A 21524-nucleotide genomic window follows, 5' to 3' on the forward strand; every position below is an offset into this window, starting at 1 on the left:
TCCTGTTTTAGGACCATACATGAAATTTAACATCATCTGGGCAAAGCATGGACTATGCTAATTCCAATCATTTTTCCAGGTCACTCATCATAACCAAACCCTTTCATCGTTGGTATTGTCTTAGTGAATCTACATTGCACTTCTTCACTGTATCCATCCTTTACGTAAATACTGTACCTAGTGGTCCAAGCATGGTCGTCAGTGTGTCGTAGAGATTAAACTTTGTTCTTGGCAGTGTGAAGCATGAGAAATTTTAACTCCCAGAACACATCTACATTTGCCTCAGTCAATCTTCCACCAGTACCCAGTGGGAAGCAAGGACTGACAGGCAAAAAGGAGCACAATGTTTTGTAGCAGGTCACTTCTGGGGACCAAAGGAACAGTCCCCAGAACTTGGGTAAGTCAATCAGTGGGGATAGGTCTGAGGCAGAGGAGGTACGACTTTTATTCTGTTGCTCCTCCTGTATGGCTGCACAAAAAAAAAGAAATAAAATGAAAAGCCTTGCATGTATGCACCTCTCCTGCCTCCCTGTGAAACAATCAGAACCTGATCTCCATATTTAAAGTGGGACCCCATTGGTTTCTGGTTTGTGTCCTTTCATATACTCAGAAGAAAGCGTTGCCTGCGAGATCAGTGGTGACATCATGGTGACACTATGAGTCCCACAGGTGATCATCAGGAAGGTCATAAAACTCACCAAACTATGTTTGAAAGTTTGAACTAATTTGACACCAACTGAGTATTTTCATTCAAATTTACCTTGTTGATCTTTCTGTTAGCTTGTATTCCTTTGAGTATAGAAGATTATGGGGTGATCTAACTGAGGTGTTTCAGATAATTAAAAGATTGGATGGGATAGACAGAAAATTTTCTCTAGTGGGCAGTTCAGAGTAAACGGGTATAACTTTAAAATTAGAGCGAAGCTACTCAGGGGTAATTTCAAGAGCACTTCTTAACACAAAGGGTATTAGAAACCAGTACTTTTCTCCCTTAAAGTATCATTTGGGATAATGTTAAAGCTGAAAAAAAGAGAACTGTCTAACCTTTTTGTCTTGTATTCATCGGGACACTTCGCAAGAATACCAATATAAGGGGAAAACAACAATTTATACAGTATGTGAAGAGAGTGCTGATTGGATGGCAAGTGGCGTTGCCATGGAGAATGCACCAGTGATGGTGAATGACAATTAACTGCCAAGCATTGTTTGAAATGTGAACCAGGCAGCTTGACCCTGATTGGTCAAGGCATTTTGCCCTGAGGAATGAGTCAGCGAATGGCTGTCACTTATTTTGTTGAGCTGAAACAGGAGCAATGTGTGTACATGTTCTTTCTGTCTGCAAAGAACAGTGCCCTGTGTATTAATGTGTATGGCTTCCACACTGCGAGCCTAACTGACAATCTTAAATTGATTGTCAGTGTAATTCTTAGCACACTGAGGATTATTTAGTAAATGTTGTCCAATCACAGAATCAAATCTAATGTTGGACACTGTGTTTTGTGTTTTGTAGGCACGGACTGGTTGGGTATGGTCTGTACCCTGTCCATTGCGAACAGCGGCTGGGAAAAGCTGTTTGATACGATCCTCCAGTCTTTGGGACGTATGGCCTACATACCTAGCATCACACTTGCACTGAAATTCTTATACCACATTACTCATTTGTGTAATAGGCTGAATGCCTTTTTGGCTTGACGGCAGCAACCTGTTAGTGGCGAATACCACTTGTGTTGCTACTGCATAGCTAGCTTCACCTGCTGCTCAAACTTTTGAAATACCTTGATCTTTCATGGTAACCTGAGGAAGATTGGGCACTTTTCAGGGCGGAAAGTGATGGTCTTAGGCCAGTTCATCAGTTTGCACGATATACAACGCAAAATGATCTGATCAGGGTGGCCATTATCCTGCAGGGTATCTTTGATGTGTCCTATTTCAGCATCAAGCTTGCATGGTGAGCAAATGGCTCGGGCCCTATTTACAAGGTTGCCGATAAGACCAATCTTATAGTGGTTGGAATGTATGTGGCGTATATTGACCAGTGAAGGTAGGCTTGCAGTATACTGTGGTAGAGAACTTCCTGGCAGATTTCTCAACCAGTACGTCAAGGAAGGAGAGTTCATATGACTTTTCCATCTCAAAGGTGTATTTGAGTGCAGGATGGAGCCTATCAAGACTTGTAATGAAATTGTTACATGCAGCTGAGGAGTTAAATATAGCAAATGTATCGTCCACATATCAGAAATATTCAAGAGGAGGTTAGGTGTCATTCCATCAAAGACGCATTTCTCATGGAACACAACAAAGATGTTTGCGAGAGCTGGGGCTAGAGGGATCCCATGGCAACACCATCTATTTGGGCATACATGGTTTCATTAAAACTGAACTCAACTGTGCGAGTTGCCGAGTTCATAATTTCAGTGAATATAGATTCATGCAGCGGTGGTGGGTCTAGATCGCCTTGATATAGTGCTGCAGCGCAAACATCTATGGCTTCCTTAAGTGGAACATTAGTGAATAGGCTAGCAATGTCAAATGAGCACATGGACACAGCATTGCTATCGATATGCAAGTTCTGTATGGCCTTTGCAAATGTGAAGGAGTCTTTCACCCTGTATGCTGAAAACTTGGTCAAAACTGGTTGTAACCGCCATATTGCTTCAATAGATGACCACACCAATTCATGTGGGATTCCGAATGACCTGTCTGCTTTTCACATGCAACGCAAATGTCTTACAACATTGCGAGGCCTCAAGACCAATCCGGACATACGTATCAGTAAACCTGGCAAAGGGACGGAATAGTCATCCTTAACAAACATGACTATATCATGAAAATGCACGCCTTTCTTAATAACGGGTCCAAATTCGCATTGATTGGATCTGCCACTCAACATGACCGGGCAGCCTTGCTCGAAAGTAATCTAAAAGAACGCTTGCTGGACTTGTGTAAGAGCGATGAGCTACGGCGTGATATATATGACAGAGTTCGTCCTCATGGTTCGCTACGTCCGCGTTTGTGTAGGCTGCCCAAGACACACAAAAGTGATGTCCCTTTATGCTTCATCTTATCTATGACCGGTTCTGCAGAACATGAATTGGCCAAATTGTTGGGCGAATTGTTACAACCAGTTTTAGCCAAGTTTTCAGCATACAGGGTGAAAGATTCCTTCACATTTGCGAAGGCCAAACAGGACTTGCACATCAATAGCAATGCTGTGTCCATGTGCTCATTTGACATTGCTAGCCTATTCACCAATTTTCCATTTAAGGAAGCTATAGATACTTGCATTGCAGCACGATATCACAGCAATCTAGACCCGCCACCACTGCGTGAATCAGTATTCATTGAACTTATGAACTCAGCAACTTGTGCAGTTGAATTCAGATTTAATGATACCATGGGCAGGATTTTGAGGTCGCCGGGTGGGCAGGTCCGGGAGCGGCTGGGAAACAGCCTGCCACCCGCGATTGGACCTCGACCGCAATTTCATGCTGGCTGGCCAGTTAACGTGCAGCCAACGTGAAAGGCACACTGAGAAGCTCAGCGCTGCTGGGGTAGGGGCAGGAGGAGTGCAAATGCAAAAGTCTGCGCATGCGCTGGGGAGCGTGCACTGAAAGCCTTCTGAAGGTGCATAGCTACCTCAGGGAGCTGAAGAATTTTAAAATCAAAAATAAAGCTTTTTAAAATTGGAAAAAAAATGTCCCAACATAGGACTCCTTCACATGAACAAAAACATAATAAAAATTATATCAAAACATTATTTTTTTAAATTAATGTCAGAAACCTCATCCTGCCCATGGATGAGGTTTCCTCAAAAATGCAGAGGTCGTCTGGCCGATTCGCCTACCCACCAACTATAAGGTGGACAGGTAGCAAAAAATTTGTCTTAATTGCTAGTTTAATGGCCATAATAGGCCTCTAAATTGTCGGCAGGTGCACTGCTGACTCTTGCACGTGCCCACTGACCGAAATATTGCACGAGTGCACGATGACGTCGGGACGCTCGGTCAGGTCAGGTGGCACCTGCCCGCAGGAAGTAAAATTCTGCCCCATGAATGCCCAAATGGATGATGTTAGCATAGGATTCCCTCTAGGCCCAGCTCTCGCAAAACATCTTTGTTGGGTTCCATGAGAAACGTATCTTCAATGGAATGACACCTAACCTCCTATCACATTTCCGATATGTAGATGATACGTTTGCTATATTTAAATCCGCAGCTGCAAGTTACAATATCCTTACATGTCTTAATGGGCTCCATCTTGCGCTCAAATTCACCTTTGAAGTGGAGCAGTTAAATTAACTCCCCCTTATTTGACGCACTAGTAGAGAAATCTGCCTGGGGATTCTCTACCACGGTCTACCGCAAATCTACCTTCACTGGTCAAAATACACGTAAGTATTCTTACAGTTCCACATACTATAAGATTGGTCTTATCAGGAACCTTATAAATAGGGCCCGAGCCATTTGCTCAACATGCAAGTTTGATGCTGAAATAGGGCACATCAAAGGCATCCTGCAGCATAATGGCTACCCTGATCAGACAATTTTGCCCTGTGTATCAGACAAACTCATGAACGGGCCTAAGGCCGTCACTTTCCGTCCTGAAAAGTGCCCAGTCTACCTCAGATTACCATGGAAGGGCAAGGTATCACAAAAATTTGAGCAACAGGTGAAGCTGTTTCACTCTGCTAATATGCAATAGCAGCAGAAGTGCTATTCGCCACTAATAGGACGCTGCTGCTAAGCCAAAAAGACGTTCTGCCTATCACACAAATGAGTAATGTGGTATAGGAGTTTCAATGCCAGCGTGATGCTAGGTATGTAGGCCGGACATCCCAAAGACTGGCAGATCATATCAACCAGCATGTCCCAGCTGCTGTTTGCAACGGGGAAGGTGCAGACCGTGCCCAATCAGCTCATGCTTGCAAAACACAAAACACAGTGTCAAGCATTAGATGTGATTCCGCAATTGGACAACATTTGCTAAATGATTCTCACTGTGCTAAGAAATCCGTTGACAACCAGTTTAAGATTGTCAGTCGGGCTCACAGTGTGGTGCATTTGTGTGTACTGAAAGCTATACATATTAATACACAGGGCCTTGTTCTTTGCAGACAGAAAGAACATGTACACACATTGTGCTTGTTTCAGCGCAACAAAATAAGTGACAGCCATTCGCTGACTCATTCCTCAGGGCAATGCCTTGACCAATCAGGGTCAAGCTGCCTGGTTTAAATTTCTAACAATGCTTGGCAGTTATTCACTGGTGCATTCTCCATGGCAACACCACTTGCCATCCAATCAGCACTCTCTTCACATACTGTATAAATTGTTGTTTTCCCCTTATATTGGTATTCTTGTGAAGCGTCCTGAGTACAAGGTGAAAAGCTTAGACATGTCTCCTTTCTTCAGCAGTACTCAAGTTCTGCACTACCACTGACTAATTACTGAAATGTGTTAAGGAGAACTTGCTTGATCATGTTCTCAGTCCAAATTGGAAGGAGACATTGCTTGACCTGATGCTGGGGAATGAGGTGGACCAAGTGACCAAATGTCTGGGGGAACTCTTGGCTAAGGGTGATCATTGTACAATAATATTTAGATTAGTAATGGAGAAGAACAAGGACAGTCTTATATAGAACTTCTAAACTGGAAGATGGCTATCTTCAATGGAATGCAAAGGGCATGAGCCAGTGTAAAATGGAATCAAAGTCTGACAGGAAAAACTGTATTGGAACAATGGGTGATCTTTAAGGAGGGTATGTTTTAGGTACGTTCCAACAGGTAAGGGAACCAAAGCCAAGGTTCCTTGAATGACAAGGGAGGTAGAAAAAATGATGAAACAAAAAAGATTATGTATGATTTAGTCAGGTGAATTATTGAACCATGAGCCAGGCAAAATACAATAAGCTGAGAGGGTAATTAAAGGGGAAAATGAGTCTGGCAAATAGAGAAAATATGAGAAGTGAATGGCAGTTAACATGAAAGGGAATCCTAGCATCTTCCACCAACATGCAAATAGTAGATAGATAGCAAGAGGTAGGATGGTCCTATTATGGACAGAGAGTGATATCTGCTCAGAGGTGCAGGGCAAAGCTAAAGTACTTAATCAGTATTCCATGTCGGTGTTTGCTGAGAAAGAAGATGCTGAAAAAAATGTGGAAATGGTAGAGGTAATGGATCAGATGAAAATTGATGCACTGGAAAGTCTGCCTATGCTAAGGGTGTATAAGTCAACTGACATAGATGACTTGCATTCCAGGTTGCTAAAGGCAGTGGGAGTGGAGTTAGTGAAGGGGATTCCCATAGATACGGAAGAGGGGCCAGAGGATTGGAGAGTGGCAAGTACATTTCACTAACTTCAGGCCAATCAGTTTAACATCACTTGTTGATAAAATTTTAGAAACAATGGGCCAATGACAGCCCCACATTGCCTCTTTTATGGAAGGCCCACTGGATTTAGTGCCACTATGGCCTAGGGTCATCAGTGGATCTAAGGCCATAGGCGAGTGATGGCAGGAGGAGAGCTACGGAAGGTGATACGGCAGCAAGGGCAAGGAGGTAGTTCTCTATGGGCCCCCACTTCTTGATGCCCGGTCCCTTTATCAGGCACTGTGTACCTTTGAATGAGGCCCCCCCACCCCCCCCCCCCCCCCACACCCAACCACAGGAGTGGAAAGAAACCTTGCATGGGTTTGCTTGTCATGGTCTGCCACATGTCCCTTGCCCGTCGCTGTCCACGCACCTTCCCATCATGGACTTAATTGGGGCAGAGGTAGGAAGGCAACAGGGTCCCCGCCTGCCACCCTTCCACCTGATTAATTGTTCCCCACCACCAAACTCACCACTGGATTTGGAAAAGGCAGAGTGTGCTTGACTAACCTAATTGATTTTTTTTGATGAAGTAACATAGAAGATTAATGAAGGGAATTCAATGGATGTTGTCTATATGGATTTTAAGAAAGTATTTGATCAAGTTCCACATAATAAACTGGTTAAGAAAAAATAAGCTCAGAGAGCAGGAGGTTCAATGTCAGCTTGGATATAAAATTGGCTTCGAGACAGAAAACTGCAAATTGTGATAAATAGTTGTTTTTCAGATTGGAGGGCGTTACACAGTGGTGTTTCCCAAGGTTCAATGCTAGGACTACTGCTTTTTTTTAATATATACACACATATAAAATGACTTGGATCTTGGACAATGATAACAAATGTGGAGGTCTGGCAAACAGTGGGGGTGATACCAATTGACTGTTGCGGGACATAGATAGCTAACAGAATAGGCAGGCTAGTGGCAGATGGAATTTAACACCGAAATGTGAGGTGATGCATTTTTCACAGAAGGGATAGACTTATAGGCAATTTAGACTTAATGCTACAGTTCTAAAGAGTGTACAATGGCAGAGGGACCTAGAGATTCATATGCATACATCATTGAAAGTGGTAGGACATATTGAAAGAGTAATTAGCAAAGCATATGGGATCATGGGCTTTCTAAATAGATGCATTGAGTACAGAATCAGCTAAATTGAGCTGAAGCTTATGAATGAAGCTCTAGTTAAGCCGGAGCAAGAGATTTGTGTCCAGTTCTAGTCACCCCATTATAGGAAGGATGTGAGGATCCTTGAGAGGGTGCCGAGGAGATTTACCAGAATGGTTCCGGGAATGAGGGAATTTAGCTACAAAGTTAGATGAAGAAGCTAGTGTTGTTCTCCTTGGAATAAAGGAGATTGGGAAGAGATTTGTACAGTTGTACAAGATTATAACAGGTTTAGTTAAAGTAGACAAAGAAAAGGTGGAGCTGATGATGCAAGGACTATGGAATAGAGAGTTAAGGTTTTGGGCAAAAGATGCAGAGGGGACGTAAGGAAGAACTTTTTATGCAGCAAGTGGTAATGACTTGGACCTTGCTGCCTATGAGGGTGATAGAAGCAGAGTTGATCAATGATTTCAAAATGAAATTGATGGACACTTGAGGGAACTAAACTTGCAGGCTGTGGGGATGGAGCTGGGAAATGGGACTGACTGGATTGCTGTGCAGAGAGCTGGCATAGGCTCGATGGACTGATTGGCCTCCTTCAGTACCGTTATGTCTTTATGACTCTTTTTTGGTTGGGTTTAATGGCACGCTGAGGTCCCCACCCCTGACCGCTGCTCTGGCAGGTTGTTCTGCAGTGATCTAACAGTCACCAGGTCATTAGTTGGTTTAAGGTAAGACTTGCGCCCATCTGTGCAGGAAGTTCAACCTCTAAGAGCTGCAGGTCAATCAAATGGCTGGCCGGTCTCTGGTCCCAGCAGCGTAACTAGGAGCAGTGACCAATGCTGAGACTACATCCAGCCATGAGGATGGAGCCAGCGTGAGAGGTAAGTGGTGTGGGGCAGGGCTGGGTATCACCTAGGCCAGGCTGGGACAGACAGGCTGAGAAGGGATAGGAACGAGGGTATGGGGAGCAGACCTGAGGAGGATCTTCCCCTCTTCCCCCCCCCCCACCCAAAGCCTTGCCTACACCAGCCCACTCAGTGAAAGCTGCCGCGCTGGATGTTTGGCGTGCTTGTTGCTCTCCATTGGTTAAATCCCAGTGGAGGTGGGATGAGGCCCTTAAAGTTACTGTTAATTGGCCACTTAAGACCTCAGTTGGTCCATGGTTGGGGAGGTTACCCAATGCCTCCCCGCTGCTGGTAAACGTCCAGCAAGGTAGGGGTGAGAGGCAAGGCATGGCATCCATGGCATTTTACGTATCCCCCACCTGCAAACCCACTGCTGGGCTGTAAAATCCAGCCTTCTGTCTCAAAAAGCTGATGTGGCTGGGTCAGCTGAAAATTTCATAACTAAGATTGATAAGTTTTTGTTACTTAAGGGATATGGAATCAAGGCGGGTGAATGGAGTTACAGTACACATCAGCCATGATCTAACTGAATGTTGGGACAGACTGGAGGACCTGTGTGGCATATCCCTCTTCCTATGTTCTTATTGAAGAGACGCTAAGTATAAATTGCATAATGCAATGTAAGCATTCAACCACACATAATTATCTTGACCTACGTTATATTTAAAGGGAAACTCCATGAGTAATTAACATTTACTGCAATAAAATTGCTCCGCTCTAATTATCTGATTGTTGAAACTGATTTAAAACTGGAGGGAGGCGATGGCGTAGTGGTATTGTCGCTGGAGACCCAGGGTACTGCTCTAGGGACCTGGGTTTGAATCCTGCCATGGCAAATGGTGGAAATTGAATTTAATAAAAAGCTGGAATTAAAAGACTAAAGTCTATTAAAGTCTGAAACCATTGTTAATTATTGTAAAAACCCATCTGGTTCACTAATCAGGAAATCTGTCATCTTTACATGTGACTTCACAGCAATGTGGTTGGCTCTTAAATGGCCGAGCAAACCAATCAGATGTTACGAAGTCACAAAAAAGGAATGACACCAGATGGACCACCTGGCATCAACCTAGGCACCAGATGCAACAATGCTATTCACAGCCCTGTTGACCCTGCAAAGTTCTCCTTACTAATATCTGGGGGCGAGTGCGAAAATTGGGAGAGCTGTCTCACAGAGGAGTCAAACAACAGCCTGACATCATCATCTGGAATCATTCCTCACAGATAATGTCCCAGACTCCACCATCACCATCCCTGGGTATGTCCTGGCGGCACAGTTATATACAGTCAGGAGTGAGTTGCCCTGGGAGTCCTCAATATCGACTCAGGACCCCATTAAGTCTCATGGCATCAGGTCAAACCTCCTGCTGATTACGATGTAAACCGCCCTCCCTCAGCTGATGAATCAGTGCTCCTCCATGTTCAACATCACTTGGAGGAAGCACTGAGATTCAATATCCATCAACAAGAGTGGCTCAGTAGTACCACTACTGACCAATGCTGGCCGAGTCCAAAATGACATAGCAACTAGACTGGGTCTGCAACAGGGGGTGAGGGAACCAACAAGAGGGAAAAACATACTTTACCTCATCCTCACCAACCTGCCTGCGCAGATGTATCTGTCCATGACAGTATTGGTAGGAGTGATCACCACAGTCATTGTGGAGACAAAGTCCTGCCTTCACATTGAGGGTACCCTTCATGTTGTGTGGCACTACCACCGTGCTAAATGGGATAGATTTCGAACAGATCTAGCAACTCAAGACTGGGCATCAATGAGGTGCTGTGGGCCATCAGCAGCAGCAGAATTGTACTCAAACACAATCTGTAACCTCATGGCCCAGCATATCCCCCACTCTACCATTACCATCAAGCCAGAGGATTAACCCTGGTTCAATGAAGAGCGCAAGAAGGCATGCCAGGAGCAACACCAGGCATACCTAAAAATGAGGTGTCAACCTGGTGAAGCTATAACATAGGACTACTTGCATGCCAAACAGCATAAGCAGCAAGTGATAGACAGGGCTAAGCAATCCCACAACCAACAGATCAGATCTAAGCTCTGCAGTCCTGCCACATCCAGTTGTGAATGGCGGTGGGCAATTAAACAACTCACTGGAGAAGGAGGCTCCACAAATATCCCCATCCTCAATGATGGAGGAGCCCAGCACATCAGTGCAAACGATGAGGCTGAAGCATTGGCTACCATCTTCAGCCAGAAGTGCCGAGTGAATGATCCATCTCAGCCTCCTCTGGAAGTCCCCACATGACAGATGCCAACCTTCAGCCAACTCGATTCACTCCACATGATATCAAGAAACGGCTGAAGGCACTGGATACTGCAAAGGCTACGGGCCCTGACAATATTCCAGCAATAGTACTGAAGGCTTGTGCTCCAGAACTTGCTGCAACCCTAGCCAAGCTGTTCCAGTATAGCTACAACATTGGCATCTACCCGGCTATGTGGAAAATTGCCCAGGTATGTCCTATATGCAAAAAGCAGGACAAATCCAACCTAGCCAATTACTTCCCCATCATTCTACTCTTGATCATCAGTAAAGTAATGGAAGGGGTCATCAACAGTGCTATCAAGCGGCACTTGCTTAGCAATAACCTGTTCACTGAAGCCCAGTTTGGGTTCCTCCAGGGCCACTCAGCTCCTGGCATCATTACAGTCTTGGTTCAAACATGGACAAAAGAGCTGAACTGCCGAGGTGAGGTGAGACTGACGGCCCTTGACATCAAGGCTGCATTTGGCAGAGCGTAGCATCAAGGAGCCCTAGCAAAACCAGGGGTTAACTCTCTGTTGGTCAGAGTCACACCTAGCACAAAGAAGGATGGTTGTGGAAGTTGGAGGTCAGTCATCTCAGCTCCAGGACACTACTGCAGGAGTTCCTCAGTGTAGGTCCCTCAGCCCAACCATCTTCATAATGTCAGAAATGAGGATGTTCGCTGATGATTGCACAATGTTCAGCACCATTTGCGACTCCTCAACACTGAAGCAGTCCATGTCCAAATGCAGCAAGACCTTGATTACATCCAGGCTTGGGCTGACAAATGGCAAGTAACATTTGCTCCCCCACACAAGTGTCAGGCAATGACCATCTCCAGCAAGAGAGAATCCAACCATTGCCCCTTGATGTTCAATTACATTACCGTCACTGAATCCCCCACTATCAACATCCTGGGGTTACCATTGACCAGAAATTGAACTGGACTAGCCATATAAATACTGTGGCTACAAGAGAAGTTAGAGGCTAGGAATCGTGCGATGAGTAACTCACCTCCTGACTCCCCAAAGCCTGTCCAGCATCTACAAGGAGTGTGATGGAAAACTCCCCACTTGCCTGGATGAGTGCAGCTCCCACAAAACTCAAGAAGCTTAACACCCTCCAGGACAAAGCAGCCCGCTTGATTGGCACCACATCCATAAACATTCACTCCCTTCACCACCTACGCATAGTAGCAGCAGTGTGTAACATCTACAGGATGCACTGCAGGAATTCACCAAGGCTCCTTCGAAAGCATCTTCCAAACCCACAACCACTACCATCTAGAAGGACAAAGGCAGCAGATAGATTGGAACACCACCACCTGGAAGTTCCCCTCCAAGTCACTCACCATCCTGACTTAGAAATATATTGCCATTGCTTCACTGTCGCTGGTCAAAATTCTGGAACTCCCTTCCTAACAGCGCTGTGGGTGTACCTATACCACATGGACTGCAGCGGTTCAAGAAGGCAGTTTACCACCACTTTCTCAAGGGCAACTAGGGATGGGCAATAAATGCTGGCCCAGCCAGCAAAGTCCACATCCCTTGAATGAATAAAAAAAAATCTATAGTACTACCACTTTCCTCCTCTCCTCCTTGTGCAGCTGAGCCACCATTGATGCCGCAAATTTGGGCCTTGGTACAGTCCTCTGAGGGACCCTCTCGCTCATCAGTATCCAAAATAGAAGAGCGGTTGGAGACCAAGTTTGCCTCGGGGATTCCTGCACTACGTGCCTGTTTTTCTTAGGTACTCTGGCTGTCACCCATTCCCTCTCTGCCTGTTTACCTCTTAGCTGCAGTGTGGCCACTTTTCTAAATGTGCTATCTACATAATCCTCAGCCTTGCGGATGCACCACAGTGACTCCAGCTGCTGCTCAATTTCTGCATCCCGGAGCTCAAGTTTCTGCAGTTGGTGACACTTCTTGCAGATGTAGTCATCGAAGGCACTTTGTGCCTGCATGATTTCCCACATCCCACAGGATGCATATTGCACATGGCCAAGATGCACTGACATACCATAAACTTTATATAAAGTGTTTACTCCCCGAATGTCATCTCCTCCCCCCCTCACGCTCTTTATGAAGTCTCGTTGCTCTCTCCCTCTCTCGTCTCTTTTTGAAGTCTCGATGCTCTCTCCCTCTCACAGCTCTTTATGAATTCTCGCTCTTTTTAAAATGAAGTATCCCCACACTCCACACTCTTTATAAATGAAGTCTCCTTGCTCTCCGTGCTATTTATAAATGTCTAAATATACCTGTTAAATAGGGAAAGATAAGGGGGAGCACCAATTTCTCAACAATCCACATACTTCTGTCGTTTTCATGGCCACCTTCTCCTGTAAACTGATCTAAAACATTCAGATGTTAGAATGTGGAAGAGCACAGAGTGTCACCTGAGCAGTTAGTCTGAATTTCACTTTGTGTAAATGCAGTGAAATGTAGCATTCAAGTAATTTCAGGTGGCACTGTGCGTTAAGGAGCCATATGCCAAATTATTTCAACAATTATATTCATATCTCAGTGCCAGGCACAGAGTACACCATGTAGCCAAGGAGGTGTACATGGCAAAAGCTCAAAGGCTGTCACTGTTTTCCATGCTACTTGGCAAATGCAACAGCAGGCTAGGATTGAAGTGTTTGTGTCATTTTTCCTATGAGCTTATAATTGAATAGCATATTCTGGGCATTCTTCCCTTTCATTATGCCAAAAATCTTTAAGCATGAATGTACTATTGTAAGCACCATTTAATTAAAATGTACAATAGCTTCATAAAATAAATGCCAACATAAATTGTTGACTGTTTCACTTTTCAAAAAAAAACTTTGGATTTTTTGAACAGCAAGAGTTGGCAACCACTTTGCACAGAAAGAGTTGGTACATATCTAGCACAGAAACAACTCCAGCTCTTTCTGTGCTGGGTATGTCCCCAGCTCTTTCTAGGCCAGTTATTTCTCCAGCTCTTTCTGTGCTGGGTACATCTCCAGCTCCTTCTGTGCCGGGTACATCTCTAGCTCTTTCTGTGCCGGATACATCTCCAGCTCTTTCTGTGCCAGGTACATCTCCAGCTCTTTCTGTGCTGGGTACATCTCCAGCTCTTTCTGTGCCGGGTACATCTCCAGCTCTTTCTGTGCTGGGTACATCTCCAGCTCTTTCTGTGTCGGGTACATCTCCATCTCTTTCTGTGCCGGGTACATCTCCAGCTCTTTCTGTGCCAGGTACATCTCCAGCTCTTTCTGTGCCAGGTACATCTCCAGCTCTTTCTGTGCCGGGTACATCTCCAGCTCTTTCTGTGCCAGGTACATCTCCAGCTCTTTCTGTGCCGGGTACATCTCCAGCTCTTTCTGTGTCGGGTACATCTCCAGCTCTTTCTGTGCCAGGTACAACTCCAGCCCTTTCTGTGTCGGGTACATCTCCAGCTCATTTGTACCCGGCACAGAAAGAGCTGGGGCGAAACCTGGAACGGAAAGAACTGGAGATGTACCTGGCACCGAAAGAGCTGGGGCCATACCTGGCACAGAAAGAGCTGGGGCCGTACCTGGCACAGAAAGAGCTGGATATGCACCCGACACAGGATAACCTGGGGATGTACCTGGCACGGGATGACCCGGGGGTGTACTCAGCACAGAAAGAGCTGGAGATGTACCTGGCACAGAAAGAGCTGGAGATGTACCCGGCACAGAAAGAGCTGGAGATGTACCCGGCACAGAAAGAGCTGGAGATTTACCCGGCACAGAAAGAGCTGGAGATGTACCCGGCACAGAAAGAGCTGGAGATGTACCCGGCACAGAAAGAGCTGGAGATGTACCCGGCACAGAAAGAACTGGACATGCACCTGGCACAGAAAGAGGTTGGTGGACTGGCCAATCAGCTAGGCGGCCTTTGTGTTTTTCATGAAACCTCATCCAAGGGTGGGCTGAAATCTCCGTTAGGAAATAAAATAAAAATATATATCTGGGGACAGCATTTTTATGAGGTATGCTTTCAAGTTCTTGATTGTGATGCATGGATTTTTTTGCAGCTTTATTTCATTATTTGCAGCTCTTCAGTTCCCTGAGGAACCTGTCTGCCTTCAGGGAGCTCTCGCGCAGCATTCACCGTGTCTGCGGTGACGTTGTCACTCACCCTCTTCCCACCCCCACCCTGGCAGCGCTCAGCTTTTCAGCGCATGTTTCATCCTGGCTGGCCATTAATTGGCCAGCCAGCACAAAATCGCAGTCAGGAGTCCATTTCCTGGCTGCTCACGGGCCTGCCGATCGCGTGAGCCTGTTGACCGGAAAATTCAGGCCCTGCTGTTTTGGGCCTGTACTGTGTCATTCCAGACAATAGGACATTCCATGTGATTTAACTGCTCTAACATAAACACTTTTTCCAAATCTCCCTTAGCTGGACTCATAAATGCAACTCTGTACCATGTTCCATTATCCTGGTTTTCCCTAAGCTCCACTGGATTTCTGTAACCGTATTATCAATTTCAAGATTCTTTTTCAAAGCAAGATTCTGCAGATACTGGCAATCTGAAATAAAAACAGAAAATGCTGGAAATACTCAACAGGCCAAGCAGCATTTTTGGAGAGAGGGATAGAATTAATGTTTTAGGTTGATAATATTTGATCAGAAGTGGAAAAAATTAGAGATGTAACAGGTTTTAAGGGACACAGGAAAAGGAGGAGGAATGGAAGTGGAAAAAGGGAAGGTATGTGATAGGGTGGCAGGCAAAATAAATTAAATGATAAAGGGATGTCTGCAAGGCAATAAAGAATGGTAATGGGACAAGTAAGAAATAAAAGATGGACCTAGAGGAATTGAAAAATGATAAAAGCAGAATCATTGCCAGCAGCTCCTGTCTGAAAAAAATGAGAGTAGTGGTTAAGATCTGAAAATATCAAGCTCAATGTTCACTCCAAAAGGTTGTAAAGTGGGGCGCTGGGGCATAGGCCCTAGCCAAGAATATCTGAACTGAATGTTCAGTTCACTGCAGCCAGAATACAATGGCTGTTTATGTTGCTGCTCCGACTTTACTGCCTTTAGTGATGCAAGGAAAAGCAACACAAGCTCATTTCCCATGCCGTTGGAGTGAGTAGAGTTGTCTTAAGTACATCACAGCTCTCTTCATGGTGAAAGTTTCATAAATTACAAGTGTTTTAGATATGGTACCCTGCATTCTGTTTTTACAGGAAAGCCTATCTCACCTTTGTTGTGTTGAAGTCTGACATTGATTGATCCCATGAAAGAATAATTGATTCTTTACTATAGTGAGTAAAATCTTCAGAAATAATGTTCATCAATTGGAACAAAAAACAATTGAAGTAACAGTTTGAGGAGGTTATTTGAGGGCATTCTCTTTGAAATAATTTATTTCAGTGTTTCAACTGTGATGATGAATGAAGAACTTTGAATTAAATTATAATTTAACCAAATTGTTTATTTAGTAAAAGACAACCAAGCACCTATTCAGACATATATGAGCTTTGCGGTTCATTAATCTGAAATGCGAAGATAACTTTATTGATTGGTACTTGACAGCTGGAGCAAAAATTCATCATTTTGCAAATTTCATATTCACAATATATACAAAAAGGACCAGAGTATTTTTCCATGGCCATTTCGGACCCAGGTACATACTTATTAACAAAATGATGATTAGTAATTTTTAAGAATTATTTTACAAGAACAGGGATAAAGATCACATGCATTGATCTTCATTCCCTGAAGTTTTTATTCTCTACATAGACAATAAAATGGATGCTAACTTAAGATCAGTTTTCATCATAAATGCATTCTTAGCTTAGTAACTATAGAGATGTACTTTATCTAAATGGCTTTTCAGATTTTCAACATTGTAAAGTTTGACTGTGTTTAACAAAAACATAACACAAAGTACTCAGATTTCAAACAGCTATGCTAATGTTCACTGCTTTGTGTGTAGAAATACTTATTCACTAGGGAAAACTGAAGTCTGCTGTTGCCAGGTTGTATAATTTTTAAAAGTACTTTATTTAAAAAATAATAATTTTAAGAAGAATTTAGTCATAATGAGTAACCGTACAAAAAAAGCCTACAGTACAGCAATAATTCAATACACTTACATTTGGAAGAGAAAGAGAAAGACAGGAAAAGAGAAGTAGGAGGAAGAAGAAGAAAAAGGAAAGAGAAAAAAAAACCCTCCCAACCCCCCAAAAAATAAATAGTAAGAAAATCATCAACAATCATAGGTCAGATATAGGGCAGAAGTTTCCGTGCTCGCTGGCAGCGGACGTGATAGGTGGTGTGCATGGACAATATTGCACGATCTGTTTCACGACGGCAGGAAGGCAGGCTTCGATCGTCCGTTCAGCCCGCTAACAACTGGCTGCCTTTCCCGCCAATGGTCATCGGGAAGCTCATTGTAATACATCAGCACATCATTAAAAGGCCATCCTGACAGGCTCTTGGACCCCTGCCGGATCATCCGTTCACATTGGCATGAAAGCACGTCAACGTCTTTTACAACAGCACACTGGCGACGTGCACTTGGCGGCCTTCATTTTGGGGGAACTGGAGGTGAGTGAACAGCATCATTTTCCACAGCTGTCCAGGGTTGCCTCTTGCTTTACTGGCTTCAGGGGTGCCAGGGGGCCTGGAAGAAGTGCCACCCTGTCATGGAAGCGACTGTTGTCATGGGGGGGTGTCCAGGGGCAACTTCTGCCCAGCCGCGGAGGTGACAGTTGTTGGGGGTGGGGGAGCAACTGCTGCCTTGGTGTTGGATCCCGTGCACAAGAAATCGAGGTGGGGGGGCAGGGTAAGTAAGGGAAGCGGCCACACAGGGACACCTGTATAAACTGATCATTCCTCTGCAACTGAGACAGTTCAGGCGCAGCCACAGTGATATGATTGGGGTCGGACTCCTAGACTACCTACCCACACAAGCAATGCGGAGGCACCAAAGTGCCACCAAGTGCTCCACCTCCCCCCCACCCCCTCCACACCAAATGGCTTAGACTGTGAGTCCACGACCACTTTACTGGACTGGATCGTGGGGCAGTTGGACAGCACACGTTGTACAATCTCCTCGCCATGTGGCAGTCGCTGCTAGAGGCGTTCACAGCCCCTTGCAATCTCAGCATCTCGTTTAAGAGCAGTCTCCCCCATGTCGCAGGCTGACAGGGTAGCCATGCAGCACACTCATCTGTGGCCATCCGAGGGCTGGCCAGCACTCTCCAGGAAGCATTAAGGGGCGGTCACACAGGGCCAAGAAAGGTGCTAAGTATACCCATGCTAACCAATTCTCTCTCTTTCATGCCGCAGGAGGACCATGCTGTAGGAGCCTGTGAACCTAGCTGTATGCCTGATGGCCTACAGAGAGCAGAGAAGACAAAGGAGAGAGTGATTGAGGCACCTGGCCGCGCAAAGGCTGAAACAGCAACCTCAAGAAGAAGGGGCTGCTGGGTCTCCCGCACACGCTGCCCAGGAGCGACAGCGAGCCATGGCTGGTCAGTGCCTAGCGACTCCCAGGATCTAGAGGCGCTGCCTGTCATCCCTGCAGATGACCGAGAACCAGTGTTGCTGATGACTGCGCATGTCTAGGGGCCTGGTCCCTCACATCTGCCACTTACTGCACTTGGCGCCAAGGGGACATGGAGGGCATCCACTGCCAGTGGCTGTGAAAGTGACGGTGGCGCTCAGTTTCTATCTCAGTGGCTCCTTTCAGGGCTCCACAGGTGACCTCTGTGGGATTTCAAATTCCGCCACCCACAAATACATCCATGAGGTCACAGATGCCATCTACTCAAGGGCACACAACTTTGTGCATTTCGCCCAGGACCGTGACAGCCAGGATACAAGGGCCATTGGATTCTCCCAGATCTTGGGATTCCCACAGGTGCAAGGTACAGTTGACTGTACCCATGTGGTGCTCAGGTCTCTGTCGTTACACTCAGTGGACTACATCAACCACAAGGGATTCCACTTACTGAATGTGCAGCTGGTATGCAACCACCAGAAACACATCCTGCAGGTGTGTGCACGGTTTCCAGGGAGTGTGCACGACACCCACATCCTGAGTCGGTCACAGATCCCTGGAATCTTCCAGGGTCCATAGAAGCTGCAGGGATGGCCCCTCTGGGACAAGGGCTACCCACAGAGGCCGTGGCTGATGACACCCGTGCGGCAGCCTCACACTGCAGCAGAGCGGTGCTATAATGAGGCTCATGCTGCAGCTCACAATTTGGTGGAGCAGACCATCGGGTTGCTGAAGATGAGGTTCGGGTGCCTGGACCTGGTGGTGGAGCCCTGCAATACAGTCCACAGAGGATGTCATGCATTGTTGTCATCTGCTGCACCCTTTACAACCTGGCGCTCCAGTGAGGAGATGAGCTGGCTGAGGAGGAGATGGAGGAGCTGCACGTCTTCTCCGATGAGGAGGATGCCAATGGGGATGAGGGTAAGGAGGTCCTCGGAGGTGACAATGACAGGGATGAGAACCTCGCATTGGCTAGACGAGACAGGTGCACTCGGGAGGCCTTCATAGCTGCTAGATCTGTGGAGGATGATGACGACATGCAGTGACCCCATAGATCCTCACATTGCATCTGTGAATGTTTGACTCCAGTCTGGCTTATGGCAGCGCCAATACTCTCTGTGAGAATGCTCCTGTCATGGAGAGGTAGTGGAGGCCCTAATAGTCGCTTAATTACAGGAGGATAATGATGACACGCAGTGAGAACACTCCATAAATCTTCACATAGCCTCTGAGGATGTCTGACTCCTGTCTAGCCGAGGGCAGCTCGCTTGCACTCTCTGATCAGGGACATATCATAGAGCCGCAGCCATGAAACTTTAGAAGTTCTGATGCCTTTTCCGCCTTCAGCACCTGAGCCCTTCCGGAGCTGGAGCATAGCGCCACTGGTCACAGGTGCTGAAGAGATGGGGGACAGCCCCTCCTTAAAGGTGCTGAGAGCAGACAGAGAGAATGAGAGAACTCTGTCTCGCCTGCGCATTACATTTTGGCAGCAATGACAAGCACCGCCCAGGTGCCAGCACCAGTAATGTTTCCATGGAGCGTGAGCTGGACCATCACTTTGGTCTCAAGGCCACAGAGAGCACAGGGAAGAGGCCCTGGACTGAGACTGCTGCCTTTATCTTGTGCAGAAAGGTTTCACATCTGAGTGACAAGAACACTGCTCATCAGAACAAGGAGCCCATAGGCAGGGAGGCATTCTTGGGAGTTTATTAGTAATCGTGAACAGTATGTATAAGTGATTAACACCCTGCCCAGGTTGTACAACTAATTCTCCTTAACTTTCCTAACCTTGCCGCTACATCTTGGTGCTCCCCGGACATCCACAGCGGAGGTGGAGGCAGTCTACTGACTGTGACGCTCTGTCTGTGATCACTTTGGCAGGTGTCCTTTGGAGGGCCGAGACTTGGAGATCCCTGGCCTGCTTTCAGGGTCCTGCTGCATAGCAGTGGCAACACCCTCGGCCTGTGGAGCTGGAGCTGCTGAATTCACAGAAAGAAGGGAGTCGGATGGGCTGGACACTGTCAAATGGCCCGGGATGTGCACCTGCTGACCCTCCTCCCTATGGGTCCCCTGGGGCCCCAGGCTGACTCCTTGAGGAGAAGGGGTAGCTGGAGTGAGATCGAGCTGCCCAGCATCCCTCTCGTGCACACGCTGTTGGAGGCCAACTATGGCATCAGCAATGGAGTTGAGCCCATCCAGCAGTGCAGGAGCGAAGTCCGGACCACCGTCTCCATGGCAGGTGCCATCCTACCAGTGTTGACCTTGGTGCATTGGCATGCCGGCACTATCACCTCAGACTGAAGGCAGACAGAGTCTTCCATTGTGCCTTGCAATCTGAGGAGTGCAGTGGACATCCCTTCCTGATGTTTTCAGCCTACCTTTGCAGTTCCAGCAACTGTGACATGACCAAGCCCAGAGGCTCGTCATCTGACTCGGACTCAGCAACGTTCTGGCCTCCAACAGTCCTCCAAGTGCTGGACACCTGGGAAGACCCTGCCTCCACCTGCTGTGGATCAGACAGTGCAATATGCTTACCAGACTGTGATCCCGATGTACTCTAAACCTAGGTTCCATCGAGGAGTGTGTCTCTGCACTGATGGAGGGTGTGGGTGAGCGCTGTGAAGAGTCTTCGTGGAAGGTGCCTCCAGATTCCTCTCCAGAGGGTTCTTCAGGGCTTAGTTGGAGGCCTTGGGTCATGGACTCTGTTGGTTGTTTGGAAGATGTGCCTGCGAAAGCAAGGAGAGATAATTAGTGCATGGCACTGGCCTGTGAAACAGGACATATCACTCACAGTATGGTTGCCTGATGGATGTTGCACTGCTGGATCCTCACTTGGTAGAGCAGCGCCAACCTCACTGTCAGCACAGGAATGATCCAGATCCTCGCCGGCCAGCTGGATGACTCTGTTTTCAAAGTCCATGAGGACTTTGACTTCTGGCATTCCACCACTGGTCTGGGACCTCTCTCTCTTGTTGTGTGCTAACCTGCCCTGTATGGATAGAGATAGAGAAAGAGTAAGCAAGATGCCTGCCAGGCCAAATGATAAGTATGCCTGGCCTATGTGGGTGATAAGTGGTCCCATGGACAGGATGAGGACAATGACGGTGACTGTGAGAGGGTGAATGGTGATGTCCCTTGAACTGACAGTGAGTGAGGGCCCTGTGGATGTGTGGTGGGTTTGTGAGTGTGTGAGTTGAGACGGATGAACTAGCGGAACGGAGGAAATCATTCACCCTCTTGCAGCACTGGGTGGCTGTCCTCTTCTAAAGGACGTTGGCACTGACCGCCACTGCCACCACCTCCCAAGCTGGATTGGTCATGTTGCTGCCCATCCTGTGTCCAGAGCGGGTGTACAGGACATTCTGGT

General features: G+C 46.5%; 1 protein-coding gene across 2 annotated transcripts in view; it reads left to right on the plus strand.

The window, feature by feature from the left end:
* tusc3 (tumor suppressor candidate 3) overlaps positions 1–21524 on the plus strand; it is a 754082-nt gene that overhangs the window by 468045 nt on the left and 264513 nt on the right. The window lies entirely within an intron of this gene.

Source organism: Cetorhinus maximus, chromosome 1, assembly GCF_964194155.1.
Source record: "Cetorhinus maximus chromosome 1, sCetMax3.hap1.1, whole genome shotgun sequence".
Classification (NCBI taxonomy): domain Eukaryota; kingdom Metazoa; phylum Chordata; class Chondrichthyes; order Lamniformes; family Cetorhinidae; genus Cetorhinus; species Cetorhinus maximus.